Source organism: Ursus arctos, unplaced genomic scaffold (assembly GCF_023065955.2).
Source record: "Ursus arctos isolate Adak ecotype North America unplaced genomic scaffold, UrsArc2.0 scaffold_1, whole genome shotgun sequence".
NCBI lineage: Eukaryota > Metazoa > Chordata > Mammalia > Carnivora > Ursidae > Ursus > Ursus arctos.
Window position 1 is genome coordinate 40,757,023 of NW_026622763.1, and position 15,782 is coordinate 40,772,804.

General features: G+C 36.7%; 1 protein-coding gene across 3 annotated transcripts in view; it reads right to left on the reverse strand.

Moving 5' to 3' along the window:
* The window catches only part of BAZ2B (bromodomain adjacent to zinc finger domain 2B), a 398,115-nt gene that overhangs the window by 287,172 nt on the left and 95,161 nt on the right, over positions 1–15,782 (reverse strand). For all 3 annotated transcript variants that reach the window (XM_026492708.4, XM_057317991.1, XM_057317996.1), the window contains exon 3: positions 2,182–2,539. The gene's annotated coding sequence lies outside the window, so the exon portion shown is untranslated. The remainder of the gene's footprint in view (positions 1–2,181; positions 2,540–15,782) is intronic.

The following is a 15,782-nucleotide window of genomic DNA, read 5'->3' on the forward strand; positions in this document are numbered from 1 at the left end:
TAACCCAGAAGACAAAGAGAATGCAAATTAAATACAGACAGTTTCATGTCCTTGTTAGAAGAGAAGTAAATATGCTGACTGAAAATGACTACAGGAGACAGAATTCCACTTTCGCATTCAATTTACAGTGCCTCTTATTTATATACCAGTCAGTGTATCATTAAGTTTGGTCATGTGACCAACCTAACTTCTGTGAGATAAAAAACTATTTTAGACAAGCAAATTAAAACACTAATTTTTATTGTTTATTTTTTCATAATGCCAGACAAAGAGCTTACAGCTTGAAGTTATAAAATCTATCTTAAAATAAATTTTGCCTTTTAAATACTAACTACATTTTTGCCATTTAATATCTGCTACTAAATTTTAAAAGTATCCAGTATCTCCAGGTATTTTAATAGTTGTATCTTTCCAAAATGTAAGGAAATACGTAAAAAAAAATAGACTATTGAATTACAAAAGGGTATCTAGGTAATCTAAAATAAGTAAAATATCAACCAAACTGATTAAAGAAAAATCCACAGCAGAGTGGAGTAAACGAAAAAGGAATATACTCATTAAAAATAACATTTGAAACCTTTAAAGAAAAAACACGTAGACAAAAAGCTAGGTGAATACCAATGACACTATAAAGTTTATACCATCTTTTTGCACATAAATTTCCACCTGTTACCAAAACGTAAAATGTGTAGACGCTGAGGATTCATTTTGAGAGCAGGACCCCAAAATAAGCAACACAACTGATCTTTAACCAGTAAGTTACACGGTCCTTTAAAACCGGGAAAAAAATTAGATGAAAAATTTACTCTTGGGAAAATTTCTCGATAAAGTTTACATGACGTCACTGGGCCCCCTGAACATTCCCTAAACTTTGAGTCTTATCCAGACACACTTTTTGCCTTTCTAAGGCTTCTTTCCCTTTCTCAAAAATAAAAAAAGGGAGACTTGGGAATAAAAATTGCCCAAGATGGCGAAACGCTTGTTGTTTAGAGGGCAGGGGAAAAAAAAAAATGGAGGATATTGTAATATACACAAAGGGATAAATTTCAACAACTCGGCCAAGGACTGCAGCTGCTTCTCTCTTTATAAGGAAGCAACACACAAAAGATAAATACAGAGGGAGCGAAAAGAAGAGAAAATCTCCCAAACAGCAGGACCAGCTCTTACTCTCCAAACACTTCCTTCCTTTCCCAAGTCCCAATTCTGGGGTTCATGGAACTACTTTAACAGGAGGAAAGCCGCGAAAGAGAAAGGGGGGAGGGGAACGACAAGAAGATTAAAAGAGCGAAGAAGAGTTGAGGGCTGGCGGTTGTTCCCGGGGAAGAACTGCTCGGAGACAGACATTACTGTAGGAAAAGCTATGCTCCTCTAACCCTCTGTGTACAGGCACAGATCTTCCCAAGTATCCAGATCTTTTCCCGGCTCCACCTGCCCCCATTACAACACCCCCCACCCCAGCCCATTTTCTGTAAACTCTGGAGCTCCAAGCTACACAGAGCAAGAGGCCCGGACGTGGGGGGTGGGGGGGGGCAGAAACAGATCCAGTCCTAAAGGGAAGAGGGGGCGGAGGCAAAAAAGGGCAGCAGTAGGCGGACTGGGGGGGGGGGGGTATCTTGAAACTACCCCGGCAGGGATTGGGGGAGCAGCGTATATTCTTGGGTAGGAACGGCGATCGCAACAGTGCCAGAGGTTATCGTTTAAGAAGCAAAACTGTTGGCGGCAACCCGAGCGCTGGGAGCCGAAAGGAGGAGGAGGCGCGCAGCCCGGGCGGCCGAGCAGGGCGACCGGCACAAAGGAGGCGGACTGGTGGCGGCGGCGTCTGCCCGCGGCCCTGCTGCACCGAAGTCCCGCACTGGCAGCTAAGAATAAAGTTTACATTCTCCTGAGACCGCACCCCCCACCTCCCACCCAGGACCGCGTCCTCCTCCCCCAAACTCCGCTCGGGACCCCGAGCACCGCCCCAGCCTTCCAGCCAACACAACAAAGAGACACACCGACCGGCGAGGGTAAACAGCCGCGGAGGGCGAGCAGGGCGGGCAGAGCGAGCGCCTCGAGAGAAGCAACTCCGGAGTCCCCGCTCGCCGGAGCGTAGTTTCTCCTGTTCTGCTAACAACCGGCTCTGTAACATTTGGAATTTTCATCTTCACCCGCACCCCTCACACCCGAAGATTTTTAACTCACCTTTACTTTCGAACTGAGAGTTGCGGTGGATGAGATTTTTGCCTTCCCCAGATGGTTGAAGGTTACGACTTTGTTTTGGAAACCCTACCACCTCCTTATCTCGCTTATTATTTTTGCAAGGAAAGTATAAAGAGAGTTGGAGTGGAGGTGAGATTTGTGATCGGGAAAGCCCTTGACTCCCTCCTTCTCCGCCTTCCGCCTCTCTCTGATTAGTTCCTATCCAGCAGCAGATTGAAGCAGGAGATGATTCTTCTCAAGGTTTGTTCAGCAGCTTCACTTCTAGGCGAAGGCTTCATGAACCAAGTGACGTCAACCAACAAGGCTTCTCTCTCTCTCCTCTCTCTAACAATGAAAGTTGCTGTTAACAAGGGAAAAAAGAGAGAGAATTGTTTATACTATTTCAGTTCCAATAATAAATGACCTATCAGCTCCTAAAGGAGCCAAGGGAGGGAGGGGGGTTGCTTCTTCCTCCCAAGAATACTGTAGCTTTGAGTTTGCAACCGTTCCTTGTCCCAGGAAAAAGTTAAGAAACAATATTTTTTTCATTCCAAAGTAGGACAGAAAATAGAATTGGAAACCTAATTTTTAAAACCGTAAACTGGACAATAGGGAGCATAGATTAATCATTTCCACCTAAACTTTTTTGTCTGCAAACTCAGAATTCGGTTGAAGTCTATAAACCAACTAAATTAATATACCAGGAATTCGTGGATGTTTGGAACTCAAAATAAAAAGCAGGACGCAAGATGTTCCCGGGATAAAACGCTGCTGCCCAAACACACGGGCAATTTAAACTAGCAGTAGTGTTGATGCACTGAATTAAAATTTAAATAAAACACGTTAATACAGCAAATCGTTTTATTAGAAGTCAAAACTGTAAAAGGTAGTCTCAATTGTAGTTTTTCCCTCCAATTTCTGAAGTCAAAAGGGGGTGGTGTAGCTAATTGTAGGAATTGAACACTTTTTAAAAAATCAAGTTAAGCCTACTAGCTCATTGCTCCATCTTTAAACTACACAGGAGGTATGCTTTTTGTCTATCCCCAGAATCTCCCAACTTTCTGTTGTTTATCCTTACATTTCTCCCTCACCCCCAATCCCAACATCCTGAAACCAATAAAGTTAAAATAAAGGTGAAGTACACCCAATTTCCTCCTGGGTACACCACCCCACAGCTTCCTAAAAATGATTTTTAAAAGCCATAACTTTGGTTAACACTTTATTATACAAGAATACATATAATTTAATTTTTTTCATTGAGGTAGTGTTTTTTCCCCAGAACACATTAAAGTCTCCAAGTTTATATAATTAAAAATTGCATGATTTAATTTTCAGGATGAAGAGTGAGTGAAAGGCAAGCCACAGAAGAATAATTTGACCATATATGTATATTTTGTACATACATTTGTGGATAAATGTATCTTAAAAGATGCTATTGTTTTATGTTTCCTCTTCAGCCACTGGCTGTGATTTTAATTGTGCTAGAGGATCTTCATTAGTATTAACACATGGGGAGATTTCACAAAGCTGCTTCATTAGGGGGGAAAAAAAGCTTGGCAGACTAGGTCTTTTTGCATGCACTGAGAATGTCAGCCTTACCTCGGTCATTTGTAACATAATAAGTGCAAGTACAATGATTGCAATGCAGGAGCACTGGGGGAAGGGCAGAAATACTGCCTGTCTAATAGGGATATCTGAAAAAAAGGCTGCTCATTACACAGTAAAATGTATGCTAAAAATTAGTGAAGATGATGTCTCAGGAGACTGATGCTAAATAAATTAATGTGCTGATATGTTTTTAATTATTATTTTTGTAGTAGTTTATTTCGTTCTCAGGATTCACATTGAGCAGCAAAGCTGCGCTAGCACTTATTGATTTTTTTTCCCTGCCACATTCCCGGAATACAGATTTTAATCATTTCACTACACCACACACAGTAATTTCATTAAAAACTGGAACCTTCCATCCCCAGAAAAGCATTTAATTTCAATGACATACAATTTCTCTCTTAGCAGAAAACTGTCTCTACAGTAAAAGCTGGCCTAAGGTTCAAATGCATAATTTAATCCTGAGTTTTCCATGCTCTGCATTCCTTTGAAGCTATAATTTGAGTAACTACCTAATAACTGTAATAAGGACAATAATTTCCTTATAATATATTATTAACTCATATTTAATTAACTCAGAGGCCAAGCTCTGTACATGTATGACTGGGTCAAGAGTTCTACAATCTCAAAATTTAGCAATAATGTTCCAGAAGAAAAATATAGATTAAAATATAAGTGTGAATGCTAGCACTTAAATATTCCAGCCAAAATAATTAACAAAAAAGTTCATGAATTTTAAATAATAGCAGTCATTACTCAAACAGTATTTTAAAACATTTGGTCGTAAACAAGGCAACTTACATATATTTCTATATATAAAGAATTATAAATTAGTATTTCAACAATCCATTTTTGACAGTTTAATCATGAGCATTACTTTTAAGAAAGTATTCAATTTTTAAAAGATTTTTTTAAGAAGGGCTAGATTCAAGTTGCCTCAATTTCTATACGGAATTCTCTTAAAACCTTTCTCTCAAAATAAAGAAATGGCAGACTTGAGTAATTTGGATAACTAAGGATACTTAAATATTTCAAATGATATACAGCAAAATAAGGTTCAATTTTAGGTTCCAGTAATATTTTGAAATGATATTGAGTTGAAGATGGCACTTTGTTTTCCAAACACTAAGTTTCATAAGGATATGTAATTTTTATTGCCTGTTTTTAGAGAAGAAACCTGTGGGGAAAACATTTGACATAATAAAATTAATTTATTAAATTTTAAATGTATGCCTAATCAACAGAAAACACTGGTACATTGGTAATAAAAGTGATTAACTTATATAAAAACTTATATAAAAATAAATACTCATGTTAAAAATTTCTATCATTCCTCTGGTTGATTTTAAAATCATAATCCAAAAAATGTTTTTAAGAGTATTGTATATATAATTTCAAATTGCAAAGTTGTCTTTTCCTTGGTTGAATGATGAAGTAACTTGTACAAAATAAGACTTAGTGTTGTCAGAATGTTGGAATAAAGGATAGAAGTTGTGATAATAAAGAACTGGATTTTACTGTCTTTAAAATATTTAAAAACTATATTTTATTATCAAAACTATATATATTTATTATTCCAATAATTTGGAAAATATTTTTGCAACACTCTTTAAGGTTGAAATGCAGTTAAATGGAAATCAATAATTAACAAAGTAGTTGATAAATGAAAAACAGATTAATATCTAATATTCATAAGATGAATTTCTAAATTTCCATAAAAAAGGTTCAATTTGTGTATTTAAATATATATTTAAAATAACTTGGTGTTATTTGGTAGTTCAAATATATTAATTAAACAATTTATACCTTTAAAACTGATTTTTTAAAAAAACAGTATACTAGAAATTTAAAACTGGATTATTCCAATATTTGCTACCCTCTATGAAATTGTGCTTAAATAATTTTTTAGTATGATTCCTTCCCTTATGTTATCACATTTGATTGTTTCAAAGATTACAACACAGTCATAGAGTTGGAGGGTGGGGGAATAATTACTACAATTATAAAATAATTTGGCTCTGGTAGCACTTAGTTCTCTACCTAGGATCATCATCTAAATTAGTACTTCATCTTCAGAATTGCAAAAGAATTTAACAATCAAACATCTTTTCTAATAATAATGAAAATTATTTCTGAAATTTATATATGATATATACCTATCCCATGCTAATTATGCCATCACTATATGTAAATTGTTGCACTTTCTTCTCTAAAGCAGGATCTATTTTTAGGACGAAGATAGAACTTCTCAAATAGGGAATACAGAGATAGATGGTTAGGTATCTAATTTGTTACTATAGGTATTACACATGGATCTTCAAAGGATAAGGAATCAACTTGTATGTACAGAAAACAAAATCTAGGAAGGCTGATACAAAAAGCCAAACATATGCGAGATCTCAATAGTATAACAAGCTGGCCACTGTCATGTCTTGTTCAGTTTCAATCAGTACAAACTAATGAAGAGTTGTTTTCATTCATTGAACAAACATCGCTATATGCTATACACTCTGATAGAGACTGGAAAAACATGAATAAGCTCACATTCTGGTTGATGTTGAAAGTGTGAAATTCCTGGGAGATTAGAGACTCACATAAATCACATTATAAAGATACAAATAAGAACGTTTTGCTAGAATAAAGAGGATGGGGCAACTAATTCTGACTGTGAATCTTAAAAAAAAAAAAAAAAAAAAGCTTTATCAGAAGGATGCCATTAGAACTGCATCTCAAATACTAACAGCCTACTAGGCAGGGCTTCAGAGGGGCAGGTCCTAAGTAAAAGAAACGGTAAGTTTAAATACAAAGAGCTACTAAGTCTGGTGTCCATCCACTATTGAGAAGTTCACTGCACCAGGAATATTCACTGTGAGGGATGGAAAACCAGGGATGAAGAAGAAAAAGGAGAGTAGGACCGTGAAACGCCTAAGATACCATGGTAAGGTGACTGAATTTATCCTGAGAGGCAACAAGTCAGCAAAGGAGTGACATGATCAACCTTGTTTTTACAGACCAACAACTGTGTAGGCAGAGCAAATGATAGACCGTAGTATGACCAAAGTGCTTAACAGTCCATGAGAAAGATAGTGAAGGACAGTGGCACTGGAGATTTCAAGCCGGATTGTTTTTGAGGTAAAATGTGAATTTGGTGACCAACTGGAGAGGGAGGACTGAAAGAAGACCAGAGGGATATCTGGCTTAAAAAACTGGATATGTGCTAGAGTCATTAAGTAAGATCAGAATATATAAGAGAATACAAATCATAAAATAGTCATGAATTAGAACTTAAATTTATGCTTTTATAAGGCTATTTTTAATGGGATTATCAGAATCCACTGGTAAGTTTTTTTAAAATACACATACCCCAGCCCAATATCCAGGGATCAGTAGGTCTGGGGTGGAAAGCAAGTATTACTTCTCTTTTAAAAAAAAAAAAACTCTGACAGTGCTTCAGATAAACACTCCTGATTACAAAGAGTGTTATAAGCATAAAATTGATTATAAAATTCTTTTGGAATAAAAAAAAACACAACAAGAAAAGCCCTGAAGAAGAAGAGCATTGAAAGTGTGTGGGGTGATCTCATATCAGATATTAAAATACACTATATATGTAGCCTTTATAATTTACAGTTGGCATTGGCACCTGAGAAAAAGATCAGTGAAACACAAGAGAAAATTGAGAAATATAAAAGCTGTATCTCAAAGCAGTGAGTAAACAATGGACTATTAATAAGTGGTGTTGGGATCCAGGTAGTCGTAAAAGATGAATTTGGATCTAAGGATAAATTTTTAAAAGAACAGATATTTAAATGTAACAATTTGAACCACACAAGTACTAGGAGAACTTATGGGTAAATTCCTCTATAACTGGAGAGTAGGGAAAACATTCCTTGCAAAGGTCAAAACTAGATGCAATAATGTGAAATATTGGCAATACATAAAACACATTCAAATACATGAAACTAAAAAGGTTTTGTATGGCACTTAAAAAAAAAGGTTTTAAATGACAAAAAAGAAAAAAAATACCACAAGCTAACAATGGCAAATGAGAAACTCAAAAATTATTGTAACTTATATGAGACAATTCAATTACCCCATATATAAAGAGTATCTAAAAACGAATAAAAGGACAATACCCTGAACAGACATTTTATGGAAAAATAAAAGCAAATGCCCCTTAAATAGAAATATTCTCAACCCTGCTCATAAGAGAAATGCAAATTAAGAATCAGTGAGAAACTCTTTCTCACCCAACAAATTAGCAAAAATCCAAAAGTTTCGCAACATAGCCTGTTAGTAAAGCACTTGTAGGGAAAAGGACCACTCTCAAATATTGCTTGTTGGAGTGAAAAATGGAAAAACCTCAACAACAAAGAATTTGACAGTATGTATCAAAGTTACATATGCTTTTTTTTGACTAGTAAAACCCATTTCCAGGAATCTGACCAACACGGACGAAAATGTAAAATAGATATATATGAGAAGATATTCCCTAAAGCATTGTTTATTATAACTAAAGTTTGGAAATAACCCAAATGTCCATCATAGGGAAATTGTTGAATTAATTAGGGTAATAAACAGAGTGGAGTACTATGCAATTTTTAAAAATGAGTGAGGAATGTATATAGTATGAAGTATTTCACAACCACAGTATATAATAAGTTAAAAAAAAAAAAGCAAGGTGGAGAAAAACCTCTATTGTATGCTACCATTCATCCATATATTTACTTAATTTTTTAAATGAAAGGAAAAATCAAAACCTTAAGAAACATGGTTACCTGTAAGTAGAAAGGGAACAAGGTAGAAAAGATAGAATAGTAGGAAGTTTTCTCATAAAACTTGTTTTGTAGATGTGATTTTGGAACCATATAAAGTAATTTACATAATTATAAAATAAAAACAAATTAAATTTTAAGACACTCCCATAAAAATGAAAGCTAAATGACATAAATAAACTTAATTGTACATGGAGTTCCATACAGAGACTATTCTAAGTGACTTTACACGTAATAATTTTTAAAAACCAGGGGTGCCTGGGTGGCTCAGTCATTAAGCATCTGCCTTCAGCTCAGGGCGTGAGCCCAGGGTCCTGGGATGGAGCCCCACATCAGGGTCCCTGGAAGCCTGCTTCTTCCTCTCCCACTCCCCCTGCTTGTGTTCCCTCTTTCGCTGGCTGTCTCTTTCTCTGTCAAACAAATAAATAAAATCTTCACACACACACACACACACACACACACACACACACATTGTAATTTAACAGTATGTCTCTCATAGGATATAAAATAAGAAAAATAACTTTAACGCAGCAACAACAAAACAGGAACTTAAATTGTTATCACTAACCGTATTTTTGTGGTATGAATTGGTGCTGTTATGTTAATATTGTTGCATGCATAGTCTGAGAAACAGCAAATGGATGTTTTGCAAAAAGAAAAGTTGGTGCTTTTAAAAATTAATTTTTGGTATGGGACAAAAAAGAAACATATAAAATAAAGGAGTTACATAAAAACTCTCTGATCCTGAATTAGATGTATGAAGAACTCATTACATATTTAATATTAAAAATACATATTTATTAATTCTGCCCACTATAAAAGCCTAAGAAACAGACTATTGCAGTAGCAACAAGCACACACCTGTATACCCACATTATGGTCTCTAAACACCATTTGTCCCTGAAAAGAATTCCTTGATGCCAATGCTAACTCCAGGTTTGGGATAGGAATGTTCAGGATAAGCCCAGAATACCCTATTATACCATTAAACATGAAAACTCTCAAGATTATTAGGTGTCAGGGACACCTGTGTGGCTCAGACGGTTAAACATTTGCATTCTGCACAGGTCATGATCCCAGAGTCCTGGGATTGAGTCCTACATCGGGTTCCTTGCTCAGCGGGGAGACTGCTTCTCCCTCTGCTTGTGCTCTCTCTCTCTCTGACAAATAAGTAAATAAAATCTCTTAAAAAAAAAAAAAAAAGATTGTTAGGCGCCTGGGTGGATCAGTCTTTTAAGCATCTGACTCTTGACTTTGGCTCAGGTCCTGATCTCAGGGTTGTGAGATCCAGACCCGAGAGGGGCTCCCAGGCTCAGTGCAGAGTCTGCTTGAGATTCTCTCTCCCTCTCCCTCTGTACCTGTCCCCCTGTACCTGTCCCCCTCACATGCTCACTCTCTCTCTCTCTCTCAAAAACAAAACAAAACAATCAAGATTATTGGCATCACGTTAAAGGGCTGGAGAGCCAATTTAAAGAGGACAACTTGAAGTGACTCCCACTGGCCAAAGGTGAGACAATTTGAATATTGTTAAGACTAACTACAATGGATTGAAACATAAATGCACCTTTTTTTTTTTTTAAAGACATGGAGGGGGGAGAGGTAGAGGGAGAGAGAGAAAGAGGCTCTTAAGTAGGCTCCATACTCAGTGAAGAGCCTGACTCGGGGCTTCATCTCACAACCCTGAGATCATGACCCGGACTGAAGTCAAGAGTCAGTCGCTTAACCAACTGAGCCACCCAGGCACCCCAAAACATTAACATATATTTCTTTAAAGGATTTTATTTAGGGCCACCTGGGTGGCTCAGTCGTTAAGCGTCTGCCTTCAGCTCAGTGTGTGATCCCAGAGTCCTGGGATCAAGCCCCACATCAGGCTCCTCTGCTGGGAGCCTGCTTCTTCCTCTCCCACTCTCCCTGCCTGTGTTCCCTCTCTCGCTGGCTGTCTTTCTCTCTGTCAAATAAATAAATAAATATTTAAAAAAAAAAGATTTTATTTATTTGTTTATTCAAGAGAGAATGAAAGTGATAGAGATCACAGAGGGAGAAGGAGAAGCAGACTCACCACTGAGTGGAGAGCCCAATACAGGGCTCAATCCCAGGACACTGAGATCATGACCTGAACTGAAGGCAGATGCTTAACTGACTGAGCCACCCAGGTGCCCCAAATATATCTTAATATATAAATTTATAATGATACTTTTTAAAAACATTTTTCATCTTTGAAGGATACTAGGGAAGCAACTCATAATTTTGAAAACTGGTAAATAAAGGAAACAAGAATTTACTCAACATTTCTTATCAAATGTACCTTAAGGAACCTAATTTGAAATTGTGTTGCAATAGATACTGATATCTCTGTGTGTGTGTGTGTTTGTGCGTGTGTATAAGATAGGTAGATTTTAACATTAGATTTCATATTTTTACAAAGGAAATTTTAAGATGTTATTGGCCTCTCCTAAGAGATCAAGAGACATACGCTCTACCAACTGAGCCAGCCAGGCACCCCTTGATTCAATTTTTAAAGGAAGTAGTAACAGTTGTGCTTAGGAATGAATCTGGGTCCTTGAGTGTATATTTTTCAAAATGCTGTAAAAATAATTGAGCAGTGATTATAAAACTCTGGTTTTCCAACTTGAAACATGTTGTATATAAAGTGGGGAGGTAGTCACATGAATTTTTGAAATCTGATATGAGATAAAAAATATTTCTTCCTGGGCACCTGGGTGGCTCAGTTGGTTAAGCATCCAACTGGATTTTGGCTTGTGTCAGGATCTCAGTGTCATGAGATGGAGCCCCATGTCAGGCTCTGCTCTCAGCACAGAGTCTGTTTGTCCCTCTTTCTCTGCTCCTCCCCATACTCTCTCTGTCTCTGTCTCTCAAAAATAAATAAATAAATCTTTTAAAAAATATATTTCTTCCTGACCCAGAAAAGACCACTTTTGTGATTTCAGAGGGCTTGCCCGAATGATATGTGTCAGTACCTTGAATAGTTTGAAACTCTCCTTCAGGGCAAAATTATTAAAAAGTTTAATACTGAAAACAATATATCAAGATAAACTGTAAGGCAAAGAAGGCTTAATCACTACGAGACTGACTCATATGCATGTTTCTTTCTTTTTTTTTTTAATATTTATTTATTTATTTGTCAGAGAGAGAGAGAGTGCACAAGCAGGGAGAGAAGCAGGCTCCCCATCAAGCAAGGAGACCCAGGTGGAACTTGATCCCAGGGCCTGAGCTGAAGGCAGATGCTTAACCTACTGAGCTACCCAGGTGTCCCATACACATCTTTCTTCCCCCATCTCCACCCAGAAAAAACAATCTAATGTGTACTCATTTTACTTGGAATACCTTTGTTAGAGTATTTATCATATTGTATCAGATATCTTAGGGTGTTGACATCTCTCAATTGGACTGTGCATTCCTTGAAGCCTAGCAATGTGGTCCTCCCGAAAAGAGGTGTGGTGGTAAATCTGGGCAATTTTTTGAATAAATTTCAAATAATAATAAAATATACAATACGGTATTATAAAATCCATATAGCCAGGTGATTCTCACAGAATGCTTTACTTTATTTTACCAAACTCTTGTGCCTGTAGCCCTATCTGTAGCCAACCTAAGGTTGAAATTGTTGAAGAATGTAGTTCTGACAAATGGCCATTGGTACTTTTAAGTACATGAGTAAGATGAAAATGAAAAAAAAAAAAAAAAACTTAACTTTTTCATCAGTGATGTGAGTGACTTCTTGTTAACTTGTTAATAGTTTTCAAATATCAGAAGATTATTATTTTGGGCACCTGGCTGACTCAGTTGGTACAGTGTGTGACATTTAATCTCAGGATGGTGAGTTCAAGCCCCACGTTGGGCATGGAGCTTACTTTAAAAAAAACAAATAAATAAAAATGAAAACTGAATCAGATTAGTCCATGTTATATACAGATAATTGTGCCCTGGGAATAATGCAATATGAGAAATAATATTCTGGTGTCAACTCTTTGACTAGTAGTGTTTTTCCTTGTCCGACACCTTTTATTCCATCAATATAGATTCCAATACACCTTTTCCAGAAAATTTTTTGGCTCACAAAATAATTATGATCCAAAAATTCTTTAAATATTTTTATTTATTTATTTGACAGGGAGAGAACAGCTACAGAGGGAACACAAGCAGGGGGAGTGGGAGAGGGAGACAGAAGCAGGCTCCCCGCTGAGCAGGGAGGCTGACATGGGACTCGATCCCAGAACTCTGGGATCATGACCTGAGCAGAAGGCAGACACTTAATGACTGAGCCACCCAGGCGCCCCTATGATCCAAATTTTTTAAATTTCTTCCCCTTTATCATGGTTTTTCAGCAATTAAAAAAAAAGAGAGAAGTTGTCAAGCACTTCACCCTCATAAATGAACTGCACATAAGGTAAAAAGTTCATTCATACTCTTCACATAAAAGGCTTCATCCAACTGTAAAGCCCAGTATCTATTAGCATGCACATGTTAGAGTAACTGTGCTTTCATATTGTATATCATTGATATTATAGTGTCCAAATGTACCACATTAAAGGAATTTTGCCATAGTTGATTCTGACTTATTCCCAGACATAATATTTATTATTTTCCTCCTGGTTTAATAAACTTGGCAACTGTATGGTTTATAACTGCTTTTGCTCTGAGGAGTGCAACACTGAATTAATACTTCCTTAGCTTTAGTGTCTTCTCCACTTTTAGAGACAAAAATACTGGAAAGAAATATTTTGTACTTATTCTGGGAAGCTTTTACTATTTTACCAGAATTGTTTACTAAAAATGTCATTGTTTTTTTTTTTTAAAGAGAGTCAATGACATTAAAATATCCCTAGCCCGAATGAATTCAAATTACTTTTTATAACCTTACTCTTTCCCTCTATATATTTATAACCTTTCTCCCTCTCTCCCATTCTACACTGAAGAGAGGCAATCCAAAAGAGGGAGAAAGATTATCCTCTAAGGAGCAAAACAAATGACAGAAGTCAGCTGGAAACAAGGTAATATAAACTGGATCTTTAAAAATGGCAAAAATTAAATTTATGGACTGTGAGCTACTTAGCATAGCTAAACTATAAGGAGAAGAAGACAATTCAGATGGAGCTTTTTTTTTTTTAAGTAATCTTTACACCCCATGTGGGGCTCAAACTAATGACCTCCGGATCAAGGGTCATGTGCTCTACTAACTGAGCAAGCCAGGTGCCCCCCAGCTGGAGCTTTTGTTGAACTTTTATATGCCACTTTTGTTGGAGGAATTAAGTTAATTGAGATTTTCTTAGACGTTCACCTTAACTACTTAGGGGAAGAAACCATAGGGAGACGACCTTGGGATTCAGATCATTCCCTTAGTTCAGGAGTCTTGAAGCCTCTGTTTCTGCCAAGAAACCATCCCTATCCTTCACTTTTCACCTTTCAGTCATCTCTTCCCAGCAGCTGTTTCTATTTCCGCATAGTAAGAAAAAGAAAAATGTAAGGAGACACTATTCATCTATTCTTCTACTATTAAAGGTATATAAATGATAAATCTCAAGATCATCATTAATCTTGAGATCGAGATAGCTTTTGGGGAGTAGATGTGAGGTTGGGCACCACTATGCTTCAGCAAATCTTCTTTTCTTTCCTTCTTTTGTAAATGTATTGTATTGGATTCTATCCTGTTTCTCATTTCTGGTTACTGCTGGTGAACATTTTGTTTTGTTTTGGGTTTTCCTTCCGGTTCTTTCTTTCTTTTTTTTAAATTGTTGTAGCTCATATCACTAAGTGTCAGAAGAGCGAAATTCTGTACCTGCTTTCTACTATCTTTACACAAAAGTTGCTTAATTGAAAACATACTTAATTGAAAGCATATTAATTATTTTTAGATGGTAATGACACATAATAACAAAGCTTAAATCTAGAGGAATTTTTGTTTCTACTGAAATCCTTTCATATATACTTTAATTACTATACTATGCCATATCTTTTCTTTCATTCAGTCATTTAATTGTTCCAGAAATATTTAATAAACATCTATTATATCTCAGGTGCTAGTAAAGGTGCTAGGGATACAGCAGTGAAAAAAAAGTAAACCTGCCCTCATTGGGCTAACTTTCTTACGGGGGTGGGGGGGTTAGGTTATAAACACACAAGTAAACAGTATATACCAGGGTCAGCAAACTTCTATCAAGGGCCAAACAGTAAATGTTTTAGGCAATGTGGGCCATGTGTCTCTGTTGTAATCTCTCAACTTAGCTATTATAGCAAAAAAAACAGCCACAGGCAATGTGTGAAAAAAAGTGGGCATAGCTGCCTCTGAGAAAACTTTATGTACAAAAACAAGTGGTATGTAAGATTTAACTCACAAGCCATAATTTGCAGACTCCTGTTATATATGACTATGACAAATATTATGGAGAAAAAACAGTAGAGGCAAGATGTATAATAAGTTCTAGGAATAGTGAAAAAGGACCTCACTAATAAGATATATATATATTTTTTTAAAGATTTTATTTATTTATTCAACAGAGATAGAGACAGCCAGTGAGAGAGGGAAGACAAGCAGGGAGAGTGGGAGAGGAAGAAGCAGGCTCATAGTGGAGGAGCCTGATGTGGGGCTCGATCCCATAATGCCAGGATCACGCCCTGAGCCAAAGGCAGACGCTGAACCGCTGCGCCACCCAGGCGCCCCACTAATAAGATATTTGAGCAAAAACCTAAAAAGAAGTGAGTGAATAAGGCATGTAGACATACACCTAGGAAGGGCTTCCCAGGCAGAGGGAACAAGATTTGCAAATGCTTAATTTGTTCAAGAATAATAAATAGGCTAAAGTGGTCAAGAAGAAGAGCACCAAGAGATAAGGTCACAGAGTGCCGTTAATACTGTCATATTTTGTAGGGCTTTTAAGCCATCACATAAAGACTTTGGATTTTTACTCTAACTAGAAAACCACTGAGTGCTTTTGAGCAAAGAAATGACATAGTCTACATAGTCTGAATTACCTTTGGAAAAGACCTCTCTTGCTTCAGTGTGGGAAAAGACCGTAGCAGAACAAGAACAGAAGTTAGACCATATAGGAGATTCCTAAAAAATCCAACCAGGGGATGATAATACTAGCTTAAAATTGACAGTAGTGATTGAAGTAGGAAAAAGTGGTCAGATTCTAAATATATTTTGAAGGTAGGTTGAAATCATCTGTTGGTGGATTGGCTATGTGCTATAAGAGAGAGGAA